Genomic DNA, 15,278 nt, shown 5'->3' on the forward strand with positions numbered 1-15,278 from the left:
CCTGTCTCTCTCTCTCTTTTTACTTCAGCGCTTTCTGCACCTTGAAGCGCTCGACTGCTACAACTGCCGTTGCTATCGCATGACACGTCATATTCAGTGTGCCACAGGACCCGTAAAGCAAATCAACATAAACTAACATCTGAACTTCACGCGTTTCTTCGGTGGTCCTCGTCTAAGCGTTGGGCAGCGGATCTTGTCCTAAATTAATAACGAAACAAGTTACACAAGTGACATTTTGTCACACTTTGGTTGCGCAATGAACGTCGCTGTAGTCAACGTTTATACAAAAGCGCTTGTCGTTGCCCTGCCGAAGATCTGGTCGAAATATTGGCTACAGGAATATTTGTTGTGCAACGAGTGTCGAACACTCCAAGCATCCCTCCTCCTGTGAACTTCTGTCATGTTTGGATTTGTCACATTTATCCGTCACGCTCAGAACGACCTCTATCCGCTGTGAACAATGATGTATAGCTTTTGAAACCTTGTCTGTGTTATACTTATCCCACTGGTTCAGGTGGTGTTAAAGAAGCAAGAATTATCTAATTAGCTCATCAGCACGCTATTATTATCTGAAATTTATCCTGGTTAACCTCCCTGCCTTCTGCCTTTCTCTTGCTTCCTCCTCCTATTGTCGCATGAGTCGGATTACAGTTTTTTCGCGGCATTTCCACTTTCAGAGCTCTAAATCTGTCATTCAAGACTAAAGATAACGGCATAAACATAAAAAGATAAAGATCAAACGGAAACGAAACAAAACTCGACGTTCAGGGCAGCCACTGCTGGCGCTATGAAGTTGGCTGAAGCCTTTCTCTCCTTAAGTCCATTACTGTTTTAAGCCAATAAACACTGCACTTCCTTTTTTCAGACTAAGCGTGCACACAAAGCGTGAACGATTTACCACTTTTTTTTTTCTGCTTGCGTTTTTTTGTGGCAGCCGTTTCCCGCTCAGTTATTGAGGTGCGCTGTCCCTCTCCGCATTTTCCCCCATCCCGAACAAGCAGTGTCCACAATATTAATTTTCTCTCCCTCTTCTCTCTCGATCTCTATTTTATTCGCACTGACCGATTGCCCACTCGCTACCTGCGCCCTCCTCCGTCTGTCACGGTCATATCTTACCACCGGTGAGCGAGCGAACTCGTCTGCATATGCGGCGTCGTTCGTCTTCTGTTTGTTTGCTTTTTCTTGTTTGTTTGTTTTTTTTTTTTGCCTCTGGCTTTGAACGCAACGGCGGCCGTGCGCTTCGATCGTCTAAAATAGGAATGGACCGGCGCAGCTCGGAGAGGTACTCCCGCTCCTCACGCCTAATGGACCTCGCGCGGAACGAAAAAAGATAGTAGGAAACAAAAAGAGGCGCACAAGCCAAAGACCGAGCTCGTTCGTCTTCAAACGGTGGTGGTGGCTTTGGCGTGGCACATCTTGCTCTCTCTTTCTCTCTGGACATTCCTGTCTGTCAGTGAAGACGAAGGTCCCTCCTTAATACCGCATGACGACGCAGGAAGGGATTCGCAACGGCTGCTTTAGGATCGCTAACCGTGAGCACGTGCGTTGATGAGTGACAAAAATAAATCCTGTAGGAACCATCGGTAATCGGATTGTCAAAGACAGCGTTAACTTGTTTCACAACCCGCTGGAATTCCGTTATGTGTGAGCGGTATTTTGTAATTATATAAGCCACCCAGAATGACGAAGCGAGGACAAGTGCAACGACTCATCTGGGAAGTTAGTGGCGCGATACGCAGTGGCTGACGCGCTCTGACGCAAGAGGAACTACGTTGGCGCCGCAGATCCCCGCCAATCGGGCTCCTCACATTTCCCCTTCGACACCTTTGCACTACAACTTCTCTCATTGTGCGGTTAATTAAACCGCGATCGACCATGCTTTGAAGGACTAGAAAGACCGTCGCAAGGGCTTGCATGCGCAATATAGTACATATATGTATGCACTGTATACACAGTTCTATCTTGTGACAATGTGTGTACTTGTATTGCACTTGTAGCGTTTGCAACATCTATAATGTGTCCTTTTATCGTGCACTTTTCTCTGTTATGACAGCTTGTGGATCAGTATTGCATCTGTAGTGCTTGTGACACTTATGGGTCATTTTATAATGTATCATGTGTCTTATGGCAGTTTGTGTATCTGTACTGTCTATGTAGTGCTTGTTGCACTTATAATATATTATGTCCTTTTATAATCGGTTATTTCATATCTTTTATTTAAGTTTGTGATATGGTGTGATGCATTTCCATGTCGCCCACCTGGAAGATAGTAGCCGGCACCATCTGTTAGCGCAGCACCCCTCCTTATTTCAAAAAGTCCATGTACATTGCATGTACATCCTTAATACATCCTTCTTTGAATAGAACGCTTCTTGGTTAATAGGTTTTGATTACACGCTAAACAGGATGGTCGCGCCGTGGCAGTGTGCGTTGCAGCACGAAAATTAATATATCGTCACGTTGGTAGATGTACCTGCCAGCGAAAGGGGTAAGCTTCTTTGCCATTCGTCCCATCTTCTACCGGCCACAACTCATCGGCGTAAATTGATAAGCAACGTATCGTAAGCGCTGTTTTGCGAATCAATTTTTGCGCAAATCCTCTTCTTTCCGGGGGGCCTTCAAAACCAAATACACATTGCGAAACGGCAGCATGATATAAATATATCCGGCTACATGCGGATTGACTGAAGGTGTTTAAAAACGAAAAGAAAACAAAAACGAACTAATAAATATTTCGTGCGGTGGAGGAAAGAAGAGTAAATCTCCTATACAAGGCGCTAATATCGCCGTGAGCCAAGTAAAGCGCCAACAAGCATAGCAGCACTTGCTTCTCCTTTATAGAAGACACTTGCAAAAGCACGCGTCATTGAAATATCTCCGATCGCAGCGGAAAACAAGGCGCAGATTCAATCTCACGCGCTTCCGAATTCCTTAAGCCTTCTTTTCAAGCTCATTCCGACAGCTTGGTTCTGGCGAGGGGCAGCGAGTAATTGAATAGTCGCTTCGCGATTGCCATGAACTACTTGGAGCGAGATCGACGAACACTCGAAGCGGGACAGGGCGAAAAGAACGGCTGGAAATAGAAAGGTTATAATGGGACTTTCCGGTAGAAGCAGCACTGTATTGAATTACCTCAGTGCAAGCGAAAAGAGAAGATAAAGAGCATGGTAGAAGAAAATGCGTATACTTGAAAATACTTAATGGTACTTTTGAAAGTAAAATAATATTCCGGCGATGTTCTATTGAAAGGACGCAACATAAAGGCTGAGCGAAGCAGACTAAAAGGAATACGGCTGAAGTGCAGGAGATTAGTTTACTCATGATTCTCGCGCCGTTTTAGCTCTTGTTGCTTTTGCTTATGGGTGGTATTTATTTATTTATTTATTTATTTATTTATTTATTTATTTATTTATTTATTTATTTATTTATTTATTTATTTATTTATTTATTTTTATCTAACGTTTTGTGATAAGCGTATTTTAGTGCACTGCTCTAAGTTTGCGCAGCAAGAGTAGCCTGAAATTCCATCACTAACAGCGCGAGCGAAACACAGCGCAGGTTTTATTCACGTGTGCTGCTGTGTAAAGGCAACAGTTCGTGAATAAATGTGGCTTCCAGTAATAACATTTAGTGGCTATAATCTATTCAGCCACTCGAGTAGACGATGTTTCTGTTTCCACATTTCAAGGAACTTCGTGATAAATTTTTGAAAAGAGAATCCTATTGGCCGCGCGTCTGGATACACTTTACTTCGAGCAACACGCTTCTCCCAGGTGCTGGCGCAATCAACGTTAAAATATCGAGCGGAACATCATGTTCCCTTATCACTGGCATACTGACGAAGGTATATATGTACCAGTTTATCGGAAGACGTACTATGAGAGGGGAAAGGGCGGGGGGGGGGGGGGGGGGCAAGACGTTATCGCTAACTGGGAGTTTCCGTGAAGTTCTAACCGAGCGTAATTCGATATTAGTATTGCTGCCGTAGCGAAGAACGCCGCAAGTGAAAGAAGAGGACGCGAAGGGCAATCAGAAGGATCGAGTAGCAGTGGGTCAGGGGAATAGTTGGTTTTGGAACGGCTAAGATTTGGATGTGTCGTGTGCCACTGGGAAACCGTTCAAGGCACCGGGCTCCGGTTACAGTATTGTCATGTTGGACTGCATTTGTCCTGCGAAAAGGAAAGCTGCAAAAATACCTTCGTGACCGTTACGTCGGCGCCTACATCCGCGCCAACAGGTTAAGTGGAAATTTGTTCTTATAAATCTTTTTTCATGGCCTACTCCGTTAGACAGACTTGTAAGGAAAATACTTGGACTTCGTATATGATTATCTTTTCCGGGCCACTGTATTTTTTTTACACGTAGATAATTGGACTTTTGGAGAGCTTTGTGCGGTTTTTATATTGGTGTGCTGACTGAAATATAGAGACGTATGTATGTATGTATGTATGTATGTATGTATGTATGTATGTATGTATGTATGTATGTATGTATGTATGTATGTATGTATGTATGTATGTATGTATGTATGTATGTATGTATGTATGTATGTATGTATGTGTGTGTGGTTGGGGGGGGGGGGGTGCGCGCGCACGTGTGTGTGTGTGATTGGATACCGAGCCACCAGGTGCCACCACCAGCACTGCTGTGGTAAAGTCCCTAAAAAATATGCTGTGGCAGTGCAGTAACAGGGAAGAAATGGGGACGTGATCGTCACAGACAAAGGTATAACTCTACGAGATTACACAGACAGATAGGTAGAATGCTAATTAATGATATGGCAACACGGAAGTATAGCTCACACGGGCAAGTTGATTATCTGTCGCCACCCTAATACAAATGGGACATCATCATCAATACATCTATGCCCTTCGGGTATTTTTTTTAGTACGCCTATGCTTTCCTAAACACTCTTCAGTTCGAACGCCGCCCAACTATAACATCTGTGCACGTCGTCTTTCACCATATTGCTTTCCTTTTTTTTTTTTTTTCGCCCGCGTCTCCCACTGAAATTGCGCAAGAGAGACAGTGTTCCACCTTTCTGGCTCACGCAGTGTGGCGTTACGCGGCCGAATACAGCAGGGCACACTCTCGACGTGCCCATAAACGACCTCGACTAGACCTGACTTGACCGATGAGGATCGTCCCGGTCGGCCTAGTGCAGTGCGGTCAGGCCCGTGCGACGGCCGACGAGCCGGCGCCAGTAGCTATAGGTCCGCCAAATGTCTCGCACGATGGATACCGTCGCTGACGTGGGGGCCGCTCACGGCGCAGACAGTCGTCGATTCGAAATGGCGCCGTGACGACTGAACCCCCCGCCCTCCCCGGTTACACGGTTCGAGTGGCGAGACACAGCGGCGTAGCAATCGATCAGAGCCAATCGATGTGCCAATAGGGACGCCCACCTCTTGCGCCCTGTGCCGACTCGAGCGTATACACCGTGCCTATCTTCGTCTACTTCTCCCATTCCTTTTCGGTATATCGTTCTCTGTTTTCTTTCGCACGTCGCTGTTGTTCTTTCATTGGGAAAAAAAAAGAAAGAACACGGCCTCCGACGCACACGTCTCTCTCACAATAGCGGTTTATTTTGACCAGCTGTTGCTCCATAAACAGCCGTCTTACACAGGCGGCACAAATCGAACGCGCATTGTGTCGGCAACGAGGATGTGCTGCGGCGTTTGACGCCAGCTGTGACCAGCAAGGTGCCGACAGGAAAATCAAAACGCGAGGAGGGTGTGTGTGTGTCTGTGTGTGTGTCGGAGGGTGGGGGGCGGAGTTGCATTAGCCGTTAGAGGGAGACGAAATGCTGTAGTCTCGGATGTTGCTGATGTTTTTTAAGATCAATAGCGACAGCTCTCTATTGGTTATAGCCAAGATGTCGCATATTTGCAGATAAAGCGGAGAAAATAAAACAGAGCCTTTAGATTAGGTCCTCACAACGCGTCTAAACTTGAAACCAGCAGCCCTGTTTTGTCAGTTGGTTTGTACGTACTATAAAGATTCGTTTATCCCGCTTTCGTGGAGTGTAGCCCAGGGACCAGAAATAGAACGGGAAATTTATATTTCTTCCGTGCACACCTAGCGAAATGGGGCATACATATCACGAGTCGATGTTTCGGCGCATATCCTTGCGTTTTGTAATCCTGCAATGTTAGAGAGAGGATTTCATTTACAGAAAGGCAAGGAGGCTGGTCTATATGCGTCGTAATCTAGACGTTTAATCGTAATCTATACGTTTAAAAAGACCATGGCGTCCCATTTACGTATTATTTAGTGAAACACATTAAGGGCGATTAGTATACCCGCACGCGAGAACGCAATGTGATTGATTTATTGATTGACTGATTGATTGACTGACTGACTGATTGATTGAAGTTCGCAAAGTGCACTAAATAAAGTAGTGTTGTATGAAGTTTCCATAGGCACAACATCTTGACGCTGCTTTAGAATGTGAAAATTGCGCAAGAGCTTAACTGTCCAGAATAACCTGAAAAAAAAAAATTAAGGAGAAAGGCGACGCGACGATTTCCAAGGTGGTGGAGAGCCGCTAGATAACGTTTTTAAATCAAGTTATGTAGCACGGTGATCCTTATCGGCACCGTTGATGGCGTAACACGTGCAGATAAGTTCACGTACAAAGAATTGGTTGTTGGCCTCGTTTTTATTGTGCGTAATATTTTCGTACTAAAGAAAAGTTATGTGACCTGCGGCACGTCCAAGCCTCTGCTTGGTGGTGTTTCAGTAACTATGCAAATGCTGCCGCCTACGTAAGAAAATGCTTCAAATAGGCCAATGCCACGAAAATAAACAGCATAATGCGCTTGTGTAACACCCCCAAGGTTATAAGCCATCATCATGATCCTATATTTATGTCCACTGCAGGACGATGACCTCTCCCCGCCATCTTCAGTTACCCATGTCTTGCGCTAGCTGATTACAACTTGCGCCTGGGCTAATTGCAGGGGTCATGAGGAAGGTAGTGGCCGAATACTGCACCAGGGAGGCTAATTCCTGTTCTGGTGAGGGAGTGCCTTTGTTGAAGCTTAGTGAGCCTATCCTAGTTTGGTTGCACCTGGACTAGTATAGCCCCACTGGCTCTCGTCATTTCTTTTTTTTTTTTCGGTGTCAGGCGCCACTCTAAGCCTGAAAATGTAGTCGACTGGAGGAGGATTCGAACCTACGACTTTCGGATTAGAAGCCCGGTGTTCTACCTCTGTTCCACGCCATCATCTGACGATCTAATTATACATGCGACTATCTAATTAAATAAATGGCATAGCTTAAGTCTGCTACCTTTAAATTCGAATAAGAGAGAGGCAGAAGAAAGGGGAAACACAAAGCGAAACACAACCAGAGGGAAGATCCGATTTGCTAACCTACACTGGGGAGAGAGGGGAGAGGGGAGGTAAAGGGATAGGAAAGTATAGAGAGAAAAAGAAAGGCAGCACAGATACACAATCACAGTCGGTCACTATCACCACATACTATCACCGCACAGAACAGTAGCACTTGTAGCGCTATAAACATCAGTTCAGGCTACAACCGCTTGTCGGGGGCACTGTTGCAGTTTTTAAATTCGAATGAATGAAGTGACACGCATTTACGGGGGTCTGGACGGCACGTAACGCGCAGCGTAAAAGCTGTCAGCGTTACTACGAGCATAGCGGCGATGACGACGTGTATAAGTCGCCGACAAAAGAGGCACCACGCAAGAACAATAAAAAAAAAAAAAGCGAGCGAGAACTGACCAGTGTCTTTTAAAGAAACAAGCTATAGACAGAGAGAGCCGTCAGTAAAAATAAAGAACCAGGCAACCTTTTCCCGAGCGAGCGGTGAAAACCAAACAATGTCTCCCCTGCCACGGCAGTGTTTGCTGACATGTTGCTTCACCCCGCGAAATCCACAACATACAACATACTATTCCTGCCACTAACTTAGGTTCAGTTTGAACGCCGTCCCCCCACGCAAACATTTTAGTGAGCCGCATGGGTGTAACAAACCACGAAGTCCCCTCTCTGTTAAGCACGCATATACTCCTGTCAACCCTCCCCGCCTCACTCGTTCCCAAAGTTATCTAAGACCAGGAAGGCTCGATGGGGTGTACGCCGAAAAGCGAAGGATGGGGAGAGAGCGAAAGAGGTTGGTGGTGTTTGCATGGAGCGTTATTATTATACCTCGTTGATCTCCCCCGCATCGAGGCACCGCCGTGCTCAGGGTCAGAACGCCCATACATCTCGTCTCATTTGCCTGATAGCCGCTGCGGCCGGGGCCAAAGGATGTCGTGCGTGTATGCGTGCGAGGCCGGCGCTAGAACGCGCTCTCTCTGCATACGACGTCGTCGTTCGCGAAAGGAGGTGGTGGGGGAGTGGCAGCGAGTGCATTCCGCTGGACGGGAGAGGAGGATGCTGCGTTCACGACGCTGTCGGGTCGTAAAGGGAACTAGCTTTTCCCGGGAGCCCAGGGAAACGTGCTCTCCTTCACTGGCGGTCCTATATAGAAGCGAGATGGGCGGAGATGCGCCGCGATTTCCACGCAATACCAGCGAGATGCGAATTCATCGTCGATTAGGAAGGAAACGCAGGGCGGCTTGTAACACCCGGGTTTGCGAACGCTTGCGTAAGCTGTGAGCGAGAAAGTGGAGCGGCTATCGAGCTAACCCTTTCTAAACGCGCACATTTACGCGTTTCAAGGTAACAGCCGTGTGCTGTTCTTGGGAGGAGTATCGAAATTCAAAAATACACATGTCACGCGGACGTAGTCACGTAGTTCTGTAGTGTGGCCTACTGCTATGAGCGATTGCAAGTGCTGTTCACGAAGTTAAAACAACGCGCAGCGACTCTCCAGCTACATAATATCTTTTTGCAGCACATATATTTAGCAACAAATGTTTCACTTAACGCAGTTAACCAGCAAGAAAAAATATCGCAAACGTCCCCGTATATAGTGGACGAGTTTGATGGTCCAGCCATATAGGATACGTCGAGATTCAATTTTGCTCGTCGCATTTTCGAACGCCAGTCCCGAAGATGGGAACACAAAGCTGATCAACAATCATGGCTTACCCGCATAGCATTCGCCGTGGTCACGCTTTTCAGTCGCCCCGAATGAATCCGAAGCGCAGCTTGGCCTTCTAAGAGCAAACGCTCTGTCACTACGTATTCTGTCACTACCTTTACGTGCTATGCCGCATTCTTGTTGCCGTAACATCCACACGCAGCCCGCTCGGCTCTGTTGTGAATTTTAAGCAACGCCTGACGCAACCCGAGAAAGCTTTCGCGTCGACGGCGCACAGGCGCGACGCGGTCTGACGCGAGCAGCGCACGCATATCTGGCGGCTAAACGACGGCATCGGCACGCCTTCGAATGCCGCGGTTTGCGTGGCATTCGAAAGGTTACATGCCTGCCGGAGCGGAGCTATAGCGACGTGCTCAACAAAGGGCACTTCATCTTTCCGAGACATGCAGATGCCTGCTCACGAGGACGCCATCTGTGAGTCAGAACGAGACGGGGTGTGATCGCTTTGCCTCGTAAGCACCTTTTGAACAGTATTATAGCCGCGAATGGGAGGAAGTCCGAATAGCAATGTGCATTCGGCGCGAAGTTTGAACGTGATGCAGGATACGTTCGAAGAACGAAAACAAGAGGCTAGGCAAATTGGGATGTGTATGTCTTTCAGAGAATTGGTGTCTCGAGAATGTGACAAATGCTCATTTCATGCTTAATGGGAATGCAGCCGGAACACTCTTTCCTGTGCGCTTTTTTAGCTCGATCTAACATCAAACCCTCCTTTCTCTACACCAGGAAGAGCTGTACTACTCCACCGGAAAGAGCTTGCTGGCGCAACCCGCCGCGCCGTTTCAAAGGGGACGCTCACAGCATCTGTCCATTGCAATAGCTACGCAATATACACTATGGCCACTGCAGGTGGTCCATATAAATCTCCCCAACTGGTCTAGACAAATGGACTCACCATCCAAGACCGGGAACCCAGTTTCACTCTCTCTCAAATTGCTTATTCCTTTTCTGCCTCTATCACGCCAAATGTTTGCCATTTTTCTGTTTCTTAATTACGTATCATTTCTTACACGTGATAAGTAGCGTCAGGTCAGAAAGAGAGAGAGATAGAGAAAAATACATTGCGTTGCTGCAGTGGATGAGTGGATTACTTCAAATAACTGCTTAATATTTTTTAAATTCTTTTTGCATTAATCATAGCAAGATATTTACTTCTGAAGTGAAGCACCGTACCATTTAGCCATATAGTGAATTAATACTTGAGCTTCATATGTCTTACCTAATATACGCATGTCAGAGGAAGGGGTAACAAGCTTCAAGGATGCGCCAGTACATTTGTGCGCGAAGCACGCGGTGGTGCATTCGAAGGATAAGTTTTGTGTTACATATTTCACAAATGTGTCAGTGCCAAAAAGGAGGAGAACAAAATGTTAAGAAGTCGCGCGAACAGTCCATTCTTGCGGTTACTTGCAGTTGCAGCGGTATTCGCTTCTACAATTACAAACAACTGATAGGTAATTCAACCTGAAACAACTAATTCTGCAGCTTCTAAATTTGTGTTAATGATTGAAATGGGTAATTTGAATTAGGCCTTTCGGGAAAAACGCATACGTTGTTTACGGTGATGCAATTGATTCATATTGCCCACGGTAATGCTTTCTTTAACGACTTGGCCGAGAAGAAGGAAAAATAAGAAAGATCGCTCCTTGTTTTTCGCCTCTGCATCCGGTATGCAGGCGCAAATGTCGTTTCCCGCATATTATACGGCGCATCGCTCGTGTTGTACGCGTGTTCGAGCCACGGAAGAGAGCCGCGGCGCGCGCGCCAACGCAATTAGCCGACTATACGGCGTCTTCCCCGAGCAACGCGTTGCCTGCAGCGAGGCGAAACAAAGTGGAATTGATAGCCGCCCGCCCGGCGGCCCACACCGCCACCGGCAAAGAAATAACGCCGCGAGCCGTGAGGCATAAAGCCCCATGAACATCAGGTTCAGCCGGGGTTAACACGGCTGCGGAGTCAGCTCCCCGATCGGCATCTCTGACAGCCCTCGTCGCTATTTGGAACCCGAATGGATGGGCGATCGAGGGGGACGAGGGCGACGTTGATAGTTGGGGAAGGAGGAAGTTGAGGAAGAGGAGGGCTGTTACGCAGGAGTGAGGAAATCTCCGCATCAGCACCTCATTTCCATAGCCAGCTGCTGCGCCCACTGCACTGATGCCGTGCGTCGGCGGGATTCTTTCTTTCTTCTTTCGTTGCGGCGTGATGCTCTGGGCGCGAAGTAGCACGCGTTGCTCGCCGCAGCGGTTTGTGCCGCCTATTGATCTGCCGGCGGCCCCCGCGATGCGATGAAGTATTGCTCATCACCGGCACTCCGGAAACGCCGCAGAAACGTGTCCTCGATCCCCCAGGCCGCCTCTCTCTTTCCTTCTCTCGAGCACGTTCGGGTACTCTGCAGCTTGATGGCGCATACGCGAAAAGGGGTTCGCTGACTTACCCGATACGTGTCCAAAGTATGCGCACGTCTTCTACAATGTGGTAGGAACGAAAATCCGTGCAGTGCAGTCAGGTCTACGCATCGTGTCAGCGAATGAAGAACGACGTGCCACTGCTCGTCCACTGTCTGCCGCTAATCGCCCCATGTGTGAAGCAAGTTGATAGAGAGATTCTCACATATATTGATGAGGCGTCGCGCTTAGGTGGTGCATTGCTGGACGGGCGACGAGCTCTTCTCTTGGTACTTGTTTCTTATTGGCTGACGTGATCCGCAGGTTTGACTACACTGCGCAGATTAGTGAGCGAATGAAGAGCGGTGAAACGTGGTATGCACTTCCTTTTGTTTCTCTTGTTACTGATGTTGCTGCTGGTGTGGTGGCTTTGGAAAGGCTGATTCCATGACAAAATATGTTGTTGCATTTTAGTTTTTTTTTTAATTTTGTGTGCATGATCACGAAGTCGTCAGTCGGAGCAGCTCCATCGGCATTGGCGAGGCTTTTCCGCTGACATTAGCTACGCTTTTTTTCGCGCCAAAGTTCGTACAAATCTAAGGCATTTTAGCAAAATGTCAACACTTGCTGCGAAAACGATAATGCCAGTTGAGCTCATTGCGGACGGAACGCATACCCCCTCCTCCCCCCGTATACGCTCTCTATACGTAACGTTCCGTTCTTATGCAAAAAAAAGAAAGAAAGAAAAAAGAAAAAGAAAAGACGCATTCTCAACGCCAGCTTCATATACGCTCTGACGTCAGATGCGGAAGGTTCGTGTGGAGAGCCGCTCTTGGTCGCCCTACAGGTCGTGCCGCACATTCCGTAAGCGGTGGCCAACGTGAGAGCGAGCGTGGAACGAGAAAGAAAAAGAAATGTTCTTTCGCACGCGATATGAAGCCAGCTGTATGCGCTTGAACAAAGGTTATGCCCGCGGACACGTCAGTGCCGTTTTCTTTTCGGCATCCTTCGTTCTCTATTGGTATTGAAGAGGAAAACTGGTGTTTCTTTTATTTCCTGCGTCATAGAATGTGCCTGGAACCACAAGTTGTATAAAGTTGTAAGGATTCATTGTATAAGGCCCCTGTCGCTTTCCTTTCATTGCCACAGAAAGCTGTGCGCGAGTAGTGTCAAGTCGGGCGTGTTTGTTGACGGAATTTCCAAGATGGAGGCTGAGCACACGCAGGAGGAAAATAATTGCGCATGATCTTCACGGAAGGAAGCCTCAGATGATCTTATAGCTGATTCTGCTTAGGTCACTTAGCCAACCGCAGATATCCTCTGGTCAACCTCCGTGTCTTTCCTTTACCTTTCTCTCTCTCTCTCTCTCTCTCTCTCTCTTTTAAACGTAGCTGATAGGTACACCCGTGAGCAAAAGTATGCGGACCACGGGGTCATCGAGAAACTTGAATGTCTTCATCATTCAGACGCACAAACTGAAATTGATGAGCGCCTAGGAAAGTTCGCCAATACCAAGTTTGTACTGCGCTCTTTAATTTCCCGCTACATTCATAGGCGGAGATGAAAATCAGCTTTATCGCGGAATCTCTGATCCGTACACGTTTTGCTCGCGGCTGTTCTTTAGGGTGTGAGGACAGCCTTATCATGCAACGCTATAGACAAACATCGCCACATTCAATGTGCGAAAACGAACCTTCCCTCTCGTCTTATCTTCATCTGTTTCTTTTGGTTTGCCCTTTGACCACTGCAAAGTAAATCACCGCAACGTGAACCAGAACCTGCACAGTGCGTCATCAGATCCAGTGCATGGCTTCTGATGCTCTGGTTTCTCACTGTTGTGTCTTTCTAAGAAATAGGAAGACCACATCCTGGTGCCTAACAGTATAAAATGCGGTACCACTTGCACCGTATTTAACAAACACCAGACTCTCAGCTTGCTTCATGCAGCATGAATAATATTGCCTCAATATAAAAGGTTTTCTCCGCCAGGGAATGTTTGGTCAATGCATTTGGTTGCGATCGAAGTGCATTGCCAATACCATGTTGCTGACAGTGTCTAGAAAGGCGTTAAAGTACTCCGGAAGGCAATTTGGGACAATTTGAAGGGAATGTCTCACTAAATATTAAAAATAATATTGAAGTAACAGATGACATCCTGCACGCGATGGTTGCGCATGAAATGCGTATATTCGCGACAAGGGAATCCAGTTCGAATTCATTCGGTTCTCAGTTGAGAGGGAGACAAGGAATTCACTGTTACTTAGCAAGTCACACGATTACGCTTGTACTTTGAGTGGAAAAGATTAGGATCATGTTAGATGTAAATTGATGTAGGCAATTGAAGCATTTGGAGAAGTGAGAATTTGCGTATGAGAGTGGTCGTAAGCAGATGAACTAGGCTAAGGGCAAATAAAAGGCATTCATGGTAATAGAAACAAAAAAGGCATTTGATTAACATGCTAACAATTTACGGACACTGATATATTTCCCATGAAAAGAATGAATATTACTAGATGTTTTAGTTCACTTCTATTAATTGTCAAGCAAGGTGCCGGTGAAAAAGACAAAATATTCAGCTTCTCACAATATAAGCGCGCATCTAATAGGTATTCCTTTCGTGACTTCTTGCAAATGATTTACTGATAGTGTACAAAATGTTGTCTTGTATATTATTTATTGGATTACTTGTATTTCCACAATGTATGCTCAAGAAATGTTTAAACGTTGCTTGCGTTCAAAATGGCTAGTTTTCGTTTTTAACACAAATAGAAAAATAACAACCAATAGGGGCTTGTAGACATGGAGTCTGAATGAAGAACAATTTCTCGTTTCCTTTTGTGAGCGCAGCGTTGGCAACGTAGCTGAGTTCCTCATAGAAATTTACTTAAACGAGAAATAAGCTTGTACACGAAACAGGTGCAAACGCCACGACTGTAATCCATTATTATCCAGCACGCTTAAAGCTTTCAAAGAGTTCCTGCATCCAGGCATGCGACTGGCACAAGCACCTCAGCGCACAGTGTCCATGGCGAAGTTACTGTCACTTTACCTTCCCCTCCTCTCTCCCCAGCGTAGGGTAGCAAACCGGATCTTCACATCTGGTTAACCTCGCTGCCTTTCCCCTTTCTTCTGTCTCTCTCTCTCTCTCTCTACTGCACGCAGAGAAACTCCAAGCCAAGTAAGAGCAGCATCAGCACACGTTGCACGGTACTACAGTGTAAAACGGGTAACAGTGCCAGCAGTCTTAATAACACAGCCGAGGCGAAAGTCCCGGAAACGGCGCATTCCTGTAGTCGCACGCCGCAAAGCAGCATTGCTTTCGTAGGCAGGGTTTGACAAAGCAGGCTACGGTGACCGTTAACTAGTGAAGTGACGTTGGCATGTGGGATCGTTAAGGTGCTACCGGAGATAGCGAGCAAGAAATAAGAAAAACAAATGGAGAATGGAGGAGGAGAATGAAGAAGAAGCACAAGAGGTGCAACAACCGTAAGAAGAAGCAACGTCGACGGCGGCTCCAGTGAAGGTCTCGGAGATGGATGTCCCCTGTTAGCGTCGCCGACAATGAGAAAGGCGGGCGCGTGAAAAATGGCCTACGCCCACTTGAAGGACATGGAGGAGGCAGGCGGTGCATCTCCCCTTGGCACGGCGTCGGCGTGCAGCATGGCGTTGGGGATCCTGGAGCTCTTCGCGGTTTCCTTGCGCGCGCACCACCTCGGCGCGCCGAGACTGCAGACACACTATCCCTGGGATTACGTTCTGCGCGAAGCGGCCGTCACTCATTCTCTGCCGGTGCGTTTGTCTGGGGTGTCTGTCTGCCTC

General features: G+C 47.1%; 1 protein-coding gene across 4 annotated transcripts in view; it reads right to left on the minus strand.

The window, feature by feature from the left end:
- LOC119460787 (potassium voltage-gated channel protein Shaw) overlaps positions 1-15,278 on the minus strand; it is a 113,246-nt gene that overhangs the window by 71,676 nt on the left and 26,292 nt on the right. Inside the window, exon 1 of one of the 4 annotated variants that reach the window (XM_049672670.1) lies at positions 9,063-9,318. The exons of 1 other annotated variant lie outside the window; for it this stretch is intronic. The gene's annotated coding sequence lies outside the window, so the exon portion shown is untranslated. Of the gene's footprint in view, positions 1-9,062; positions 9,319-15,278 lie in introns of those variants that run through there. 2 more of the 4 variants (XM_037721876.2, XM_049672671.1) reach the window with 2 other exon arrangements.

Source organism: Dermacentor silvarum, chromosome 8 (assembly GCF_013339745.2).
Source record: "Dermacentor silvarum isolate Dsil-2018 chromosome 8, BIME_Dsil_1.4, whole genome shotgun sequence".
NCBI classification, from domain to species: domain Eukaryota; kingdom Metazoa; phylum Arthropoda; class Arachnida; order Ixodida; family Ixodidae; genus Dermacentor; species Dermacentor silvarum.